Source organism: Marmota monax, unplaced genomic scaffold (assembly GCF_021218885.2).
Source record: "Marmota monax isolate L192 unplaced genomic scaffold, Marmota_monax_Labrador192_F-V1.1 WCK01_AAM20220418_F8-fsc00061, whole genome shotgun sequence".
In the NCBI taxonomy this organism is placed as follows: Eukaryota; Metazoa; Chordata; class Mammalia; order Rodentia; family Sciuridae; genus Marmota; species Marmota monax.
In genome coordinates, this window is record NW_026695230.1 from 11,272,923 (window position 1) to 11,282,247 (window position 9,325).

Genomic DNA, 9,325 nt, shown 5'->3' on the forward strand with positions numbered 1-9,325 from the left:
TTTATGCCCCACTTTTCATCAAACCCTGCCCCCAATACCTGCCCCTCCTCCCAAAAGCAACTACTGGTTTCAGTTTTTTAAATCAAAGTTTACTTGAGCCAATTCCAGAACTCACAAAAATGAAAGCATATACTATGTACTGTTTTGGGTAAGGGTTTTTTCACTTAGCATGTTTTTGAGATCCTCCCAGTTTGTTTCTTATAGAGCTGTTTTCCTCCCCCCTTTAAACTGCTGAGTAACATTACATTGTGTTAACATACCACAAGTATTTATTAATTCTCCTGCTGATGGACACCTGAGTTGTGTCCAATTTTTACTTTTCTGTTATAAATTTCAGAGATGTTTTATTTTGAAATTTTATATGAATGAGGCTATGTGTTATCATTATGTTTCTTTACCCTTTGAATTATATATCTACTCATGGTCTTTGTATAATAATTTCTTGGAATTTCAAAGGTTTTATTATATTTAGTAGTCTTTTTAATAGTAAAGGTATTTCCTTCATAATGATCTTGTTTGATATTTGGCTATTTCCTTTTATTTGGCCAGCTATGGCCAATTCTCAAAAGTTACTTATAAAATAAAGCTTCTATTTTATATGATCTAAAACAATCTGAAAGGATTAACTGTATGTATTTTAAACAAGTCATTATTTTCCTTGGGAATTTAGTACCACTGCTGCCAGAATACACACACACACACACACACAAACACACATACACATCTGACACATTCACTCATATACAAAACCTTATAGAGAAACAATGAATAGTATATATTTCATTTTAAACTCAGATGTAAGTTCTAGGCTATGTTACTAAGTTTATAACAATGCTTATTATGAAGTTCTGAAATTAATACCTCATGCAGTTAAAACACATTTTTTATTAATTTTTAATTTGTTTTAATTAATTATACATGACAGTATACAATTTTGCATTTTGATATACATAGATGGGATATAATTTCTCATTTTTCTGAGTGTACATGTTGCAGAGTCATATTGGTCACATAGTCACATATATAATAATATAATATATATAATATATATAATAATCTGTTTCATTCTACTATCTTTCCTATAACCACATCCCCTCCCTTCCCCTTCCTTAACTTCCCTCTACCTAATCTAAAGTAATGCTATTCTTCTCTAGTGCCCCCCACCACCTTATTGTGAATTAGGATCCACATATTAGAGAAAACATTTGGCCTTTGGTTTTTGGGGATTGGCTTATTTCGCTTAGCATAATATTCTCCAACTCCATACATTTACTTGAAGATTCCATAATTTTTCACTCTTCTTTAAAGCTGAATAATATTCCATTGAGTATATGTACCATATTTTCTTTATCCATTCATCTATTGAAGGACACTTAGGTTGGTTCCATAGTTTAGCTATTGTGAATTGTGCTGCTATAAACATTGATGTGGCTACATTAATGTAGTATGCTGATTTTAAGTCCTTTGGGTATAAACCGAGGAGTGGGATAGCTGGGTCAAATGGTGGTTCCATTTTCAATTTTCTGAGGAATCTCCATACTGCTTTCTATAGTGGTGGCACCAATTTGCAGTCCCACCAGCAATGTATAAGTGTATCGTTTTCACCATATCCTTGTCAACATTTATTGTTTCCTGAATTCTTAATGATTGCTATTCTGACTGGCATGAGATTAAATCATAGAGTATTTTGGTTTGCATTTCTATAATTGCTAGAGATGTTGAACACTTTTTAATATATTAATTTATCAGTTGTATTTCTTCTTCTGTGAAGTGTCTGTTCAGTTCCTTAGCCCATTTATTGATTAGGTGTTTTTTTGTTTGTTTGTTTGTTTGGTGTTAAGTTTTTTGAGTTCTTTACATATCCCCAGAGATTAATGCTTTATCAGAGGTGCAGGTGGTAAAGATTTTCTCCCAATCTGTAGGCTCTTTTCTCATATTATTGTTTCCTTTGCTGAGAAGCTTTTTAATTTGAATCCATCCCATTTATTGATTCTTGATTTTACTTCTTGCACTCTAGGAGCTTTGTTAAAGAAGTCAGATCCTAGGCCAAAATGGTGAAGATTTGGTGCTGCGACCAGTGTAGCCAAACTAGCAGGTTCCAGTGAGGGGTGATGAGAGATTGGAAAAAATAAGACTCACACATGCAGATCTTAAAGATAAAACATCTGGGATTGGGTGGAGTACTGCTCTCTGATGGAGAAGCAGGTCTAAAGAACTACATCAGCAATCTTTATTATATATGTCTCATTAATCAGATTAAAGACTATGCAAGCATTATTCTTTGTATTCATGAAAGTTACAGAGTTAGCAATATTATGCAGCTATTTCCTCAGTTACATTCTACAGTTGCAATGTGCAATGTTAGGAGCATTGTGTAGCTCAAGAAAGTTCATTATTTAAAGTTACTATTATGTGGGCAGGTTCAGGAGCAGTGAGCTCCTTCATTCCCAGGAGCTGTGTGACTGAGAGCAAAATTGAGGTTGTTAAGACTCTAGCACAGAGGCTCCCCATGGGGAGCATTGCCATAGTAACCAGGCATCCTGCACCTTTGCACAGAAACTTTCCCAGGCACCAAGCATGCCATAGCCATGAAATCATCAGGGACCCTAATCTTAGACACTGGTCTTCCAATCACTATCACTGCTCTCCACAATTTGGGCCTATTTTTTCTTTTCTGTTAGGCACATTATCTCTGTTCTAGTGCCTAGAAGAGAGATCCACTTTGAATGTTTTTTTTGCAGGGTGAGAAATAGAGGTTTAATTTCATTTTGCTACATATGGATTTTCAGTTTTGCCAGCACCATTTGTTGAATAGGCTATCTTTTCTCCAGTGAATGTTTTTGGCACATTTGTCTAGTGTGATTTAACTGTATTTATGTGGGTTTGTCTCTGTGTCCTCTATTCTGTACCATTGGTCTACAAGTCTATTTTGGTGCCAATACCATGCTGTTTTTGATATTATAGCTCTGTAGTATAGTTTAAGGTCTGGTATTGTGATGCCTACTGCTTCACTTTTCTTGCTAAGGATTGCTTTAGCTATTCTGGGTCTCTCATTTTTTCCAAATAAATTTAGCGATTGATTTTTCTATTTTTAAGAAGAATGTCATTGGGATTTTAATAGGAATTGCATTAAACATGTATAACACTTTCGGTAGTATGGCCATTTTGACAATATTAATTCTGCCTATCCAGGAGCATGGAAGATCTTTTCAACTTCTAAGCTTTTCTTCAATTTCTTTCTTTAGTGTTCTGCAGTTTTCATTGTAGAGGTCTTTTACCTCTTTTGTTAGATTGATTCTCAGGTATTTTATTTTTGAGGCTATTGTGAAAGGAGTAGTTTTCCTAATTTCTCTTTCAGTGGATTCATTGTTGGATGTGTTTGATTTATGGATGCTGATTTTATATCCTGCTACTTGGCTGAATTCATTATTAGTCCTAGAAACTTTCTGGTGGAATTTTTTGGATTTTCCAGACATAGAATCATGTCATCAGCAAATAGTGATAATTTGGGTTCTTCTTTACCTATTTGTATCCCTTTAATTTCTTTCTTTTGTCTAATTGCTCTGGCTAGAGTTTCAAGGATGATGTTGAATAGAAGTGGTGAAACAAGACATCCTTGTCTTGTTCCAGTTTTTAGAGGGAATGCTTTCAATTTTTCTCCATTTAGAATAATTCTGGCCTTGGCTTTTTAAAATGTTGAGGTATATTCCTACTATCCCTAGTTTTTCTAGTGTTTTGAACATGAAGGTGTGCTGCATTGTGTCAAATGCTTTTTCTGCATCTATTGAGATGATTATATGATTCTTATTTTTAAGTCAATTGTGTTTATTGATTTCCATACACTGAAACAACCCTGCACCCCTGGGATGAACCCCATTTGATTGTGGTGAACTATCTTTTTAATATGTTTTTGTATGAGGCTTGCCAGAATTTTATTGAGAGTTTTTGCATCTATGTACATCAGGGATATAGGTCTGAAGTTTTCTTTCCTTGATGTGTCTTTGTCTGGTTTTGGTATCAGGGCGATATTAGCCTCATAGAATGAGTTTGGAAGGGTTTTCTCCCTTTCTATTTCATGGAATACTTTGAGGAGTATTGGTATTAATTCTTCTTTGAAAGTCTTGTAGAACTTGGCTGAGAATCCATCTAGTCCTGGGCTTTTCTTGGTTGGTAGGCTTTTGATCATGTTTTCTATTTCATAACTTGAAATTGATCTTTTAAAATCGTGTATGACCTCCTCATTCAGTTTGTGTAGGTCATATGTCTCTAGAAATTTGTGGATGTCTTCAATATTTTCCATTTTATTGGAATATAAATTTTCAAAATAGTTTTTAATTATCTTCTGTATTTCAGATGTGTCTGTTGTGATATTTCCTTCTTCATCTTGTATTTTAGTAATTTGAGTTTTCTCTCTCTTTCTTTTTGTTAGTATGGCTAAGGGTCTGTCAATTTTATTCATTTTTTCAAAAAACCAACTTTTTGTTTTGTCAATTTTTTCAATTTTTTTTTAATTTCATTGATTTCAGCTCTGATTTTAATTATTTCCTGTCTTCTACTGTTTTTGGTGTTGATTTGTCCTTCTTTTTCTAGGGCTTTGAGATGTAGTGTTAGGTCATTTATTTGTTGACAGTTTATTCTTTTAATGAATGCACTCAATAAAATAAACTTTCCTCTTAGTACTACCTTCATAGTGTCCCAGAGATTTTGATATGTTGTATCAGTGTTCTCATTTACCTCTAAGAATTTTTTTATTTCATCCTTTATTTCTTCTACTATATATTTATTCATCATTCAGTAGTGTATTATCTAGTCTCTACTTGTTACAGTAGCTTGTATTTTTTATTTTATCATTGATTTCTAATTTCATTCCATTGTGGTCTGATAGAATGCAGGGTATTATCTCTGTTTTTTTGTATTTACTAAGAGTTGCTTTGTGGCATAAGATCTGGTCTATTTTAGAGAAGGAGCCATGTGCTGCTGAGAAGAAAGTATATTTGCTCATTGATGATAAAATATTCTATATATGTCTGTTAAGTCTAAATTATTAATTGTATTATTTAGTTTATAGTTTCATTATTTAGTTTTTGTTTGGAAGATCTGTCCAGTAATGAGAGAAGTGTTTTAAAGTCACCCAATATTATTGTATTGTGGTCTATTTGACTCTTGAAATTGAGGAGGGTTTGTTTGATGTACATAGATGCTCCATTTTGGGGGCATAAATATTTATAATTGTTATATCCTGCTTATATATATTTCCCTTAAGAAGTGTGAAATGTCCTTCTTTGTCTCTTCTGATTAACTTTGGTTTGAAGTCTACTTTATCTGAGACGTGAATGGAAACCCCTGCTTGTTTATGCAATCAATATGAGTGATAAATTTTTTCCCATCCTTTCACCTGCAGCCTGTAGATGTCTTTGCCCAGGAGGTGAGTCTCTTGAAGACAGTACATTGTTGGGTCTTGCTTTTTAGTGCAATCTGCCAATCTGTGTCTTTTGATTGATGAGTTTAGGCCATTAACATTTAAAGTTTGTCTTAAGTTCTCATTTGGTTGAATATCCCTTTAGTTTTCATTTGCCCTAAGATAATAGTTATTGAAAAACTATTTCAGAACTTTGATTAAAATGCTGCTTTTGGATCAATTTATGTGCAAGAAAGACAATACTTTTTTAAGATAGCCCCCCCCCCTTTTTTTGGTCTTCACAGGGTTTGATGATTTCTAATTAAGTGTTCCCAAACTGTACAGAGATTATGGTTTTCAAAGGAGAACCTAAAGCCTCTGTCATAGGGCCTAAGGCATGAGAAAGAAAATGAAATGATAGCCTGCTGTATATTAGGATATTATCAGAGCACTTGTCTTTAGAGGTGGGGATAAATCCAGACAGTAGGGTACCCAGATGGAGATTCTGCTTATTGAGTGGTCTAATAGTGATCAAATAATTCTATGTTTGGAAATCTACACCAAGGAAATTATTTCAGTCTTATAGTAAGGAAGATGTTCATTATAATATTATTTGTATAGCTTTACACAATCAAACACAGGGAAAATTTGAAACTCCCACATCCACTGCCATTATTATCATCACTATTGCCACCACCAACAATAAATAAGAACCATCATGCCACCCATTCTGCTTTGTCTCAAAATGTTTGAATAAACTTTTTCCATATAGTTACATTTTAGTAATTTCCTATCACTATATTCCAGAGATTACTAATAGGGTTTGCATTTTCCAACTCAACACTATTTGGGGGAATGTTTAACTCATAAATTAATTTTTTTAAAGACTGCACTTCAGGCAATGAGGTGGAGAGAACTCAGAGTTAAAGGTAGACTTTTCATAAGTGTCCTCAAATCCTACCCAAAAGGCACCACGAGTTTGCCAGTTCCATCTCAATGCCAGGCCCCTAACAATGCTGAGAAAATCCAAAAGTTGGGGCCTAATCTGACATGATGGAGATTTGAGCCTACTTTTTCTTTTATTAGATACAGTGTCTCTGTAAGTCCTTGATCCACTTTGAGTTGAGCTTTGTGCATGATGAGAGATAAAGGTTCAATTTCATTTTGTTGCATATAGATTTCCAGTTTCCCCAGCACTTGGTAGAAACCAAGTTCCCACACCCCTTTGTAATCAAAATCATCATTTGGATACCCTATCTCACAGGACTGGGGTAAAGCAAGTGAGGAGTTCACTTTGGAAGCAAAATTTAAGGGGCACAAAAAAACTTGGTAACCAAGAGAACGGTTTTTTTTTTTTCTTAATCTTTTTTTATTCGAATTTGTTATATATGACAGTAGCATCCTTTACAATTTATATTATTCTTATAGAGCACAACTTTTCATATCTCTGGTTGTACCCAAAGTAAAGACACACCATTCGTGTCTTCATACATGTACTTAGGGTAATGATGTCGATCTCATTCCACCATCTTTTCTATGCCTAAGTACCCTCCCTTCCCCTCACACCCCTTTGTGTTATCTAGAGTTCATCTGATCCTCCCATGATCCCCGCTCCCCCAACCCCATTATGATTCAGCCTCCTAATATCAGAGGAAACATTTCAGCCTTTGTTTTTTGGGGATTGGCTTACTTCACTTAGCATTATCTTCTCCAACCCCATCCATCTACCTGCAAATGCCATGATTTTATTCTCTTTTAATGTGGAATAATATTCTATTGTGTATGTATACCACATTTTCTTTATCCATTCATCTACTGAAGGGCATGTAGGTTGGTTCCACAGTTTAGCTATTGTGAATAGTGCTTCTATAAACATTGATGTGGCTATGTCCCTGTAGTATGCTGTTTTTAAGTCCTTTGGGTATAGACTGAGGAGTAGGATAGCTGGGTCAAATAGTGGTTCCATTCCCACTTTTCCAAGGAATCTCCATACTGATTTTCATATTGGCTGCACCATTTTGCAGTCCCACCAGCAATGTATGAGTGTGCCTTTTCCCCCACATCCTCACCAACACTTATTTGTATTCTTACTAGCTGCCATTCTGACTGGAATGAGATGAAATCTTACTTTTGAATTGCATTTCTCTAATTACTAGAGAGGATGAACATTTTTTCATATATTTGTTGATTGATTGTATATCATCTTCTGAGAAGTGTCTGTTCAGTTCCTTGGCCCATTTATTGATTGGGTAATTTGCTTTTGGGGGGTTAAAAATTTTTAGTTATTTATATATTCTAGAGATTAGTGCTCTATCTGATGTGTGTGTGTGTGGTAGAAATTTGCTCCCAAAATGTAGGCTCTCTACAAAATGTAGGCTCTCTTTTGCTAAAAAGATTTTTAGTTTGAATTCATCCTACTTATAGATTATTGATTATAATTCTTGCACTATAGGAGTCTTATGAAGAAAGTTGGGGCCTAATCTGACATGATGGAGATTTGGGCCTACTTTTTCTTCTATTAGATGCAGTGTCTCTGGTTTAATTCCTAGGTCCTTGATCCACTTTGAGTTGAGTTGTGTGCATGATGAGAGATAAAGGTTGAATTTCATTTTGTTGCATATGGATTTCCAGTTTCCCTAGCACCATTTGTTGAAGATGCTATCTTTTCACCAATGTATGCTTTTGGCACTTTTGTCTAATATAAGATAACTGTAATTATGTGGGTTAGTCTCTGTGTCCTCTATTCTGTACCACTGGTATACCTGTCTATTTTGGTGCCAATACCATGCTGTATTTGTTACCATTGCTCTGTAGTATAGTTTCAGGTCTGGTATAGTGATGCCACCTGCTTCAGTATTCCTGCTAAGGATTACTTTAGCTATTCTGAGTCTCTTATTTTTCCAGATGAATTTCATGACTGCTTTTTCTATTTCTTTGAGGAATGTCATTGGGATTTTGATCAGAATTGCATTAAATCTGTATAGTGCTTTTGGTAGTATGGTCATTTTGACAATATTAATTCTGCCTATCTACAAGGTGGATCTTTATATCTTCTAAGGTCTTCTTTAATTTCTTTAGCATTCCATAATTTTCATTGTAGAAGACTTTCACCTGTTTTGTTGATTCCAAAGTACTTTTTTTTTGAGGCTATTGAAATTGGGGTAGTTTTCTTCATTTTCCTTCCAGAGGATTTGTCACTGATATACAGAAATGCCTTTGATTTATGGGTATTAATTTTATATCCTGCTACTTTGATGAATTCATTTACTACTAGAAGTTTTCTGGTGGAATTTTTTGGGTCTTCTAGGTATAGAATCATATTATTGGGAACATTTTAAATGCAAAACTTTAAAATCAAAATTAAGGCAAGTATTTGAGATTAAAAAGATGTCAAATTCTTAATGAGAATCAGTATCATCAATTTTTTCTTTCACTTTAGGTTCCAGTACAGTTCAGTTTAACCTTCCTGAGTTGGGTAAGGATAATGGAATGTGCCAAGAATATAAACCTGTGCTGGATGCTTCATTTGTCATTGGGGAAACACCAAGGAACAACCATAGAGAATTTCAACATTCAAAATCTGTTATTCTCACATAACTGCTGCCTTACAGGATGTGCCCTGGAGAGACAGTTTGTATCCTAGTCCACTTCTGTTGCTCTAACAAGCTTAGTAATTTATGAAGAAAAGAACCTTATTTATCTCACATTTCTGGAAGTCCAAGAGCATGGCACCAGCACCTGCTTGGCTTCTAGTAAGGGCCACATGCTAGCTCTTTGGAAGAAGTCGAAGGAAAGCAGTTGTTTGCAGAAAAGGTCACATGGCAAGGGAGGAAACAAGAGAAAGCTGAATTTGCTCTTATTAAAAGCCCCCTACTAGGAAAATTAACCCATCCTCATGAGGTAGCCTAGAAGAAATATAAAAGGTAG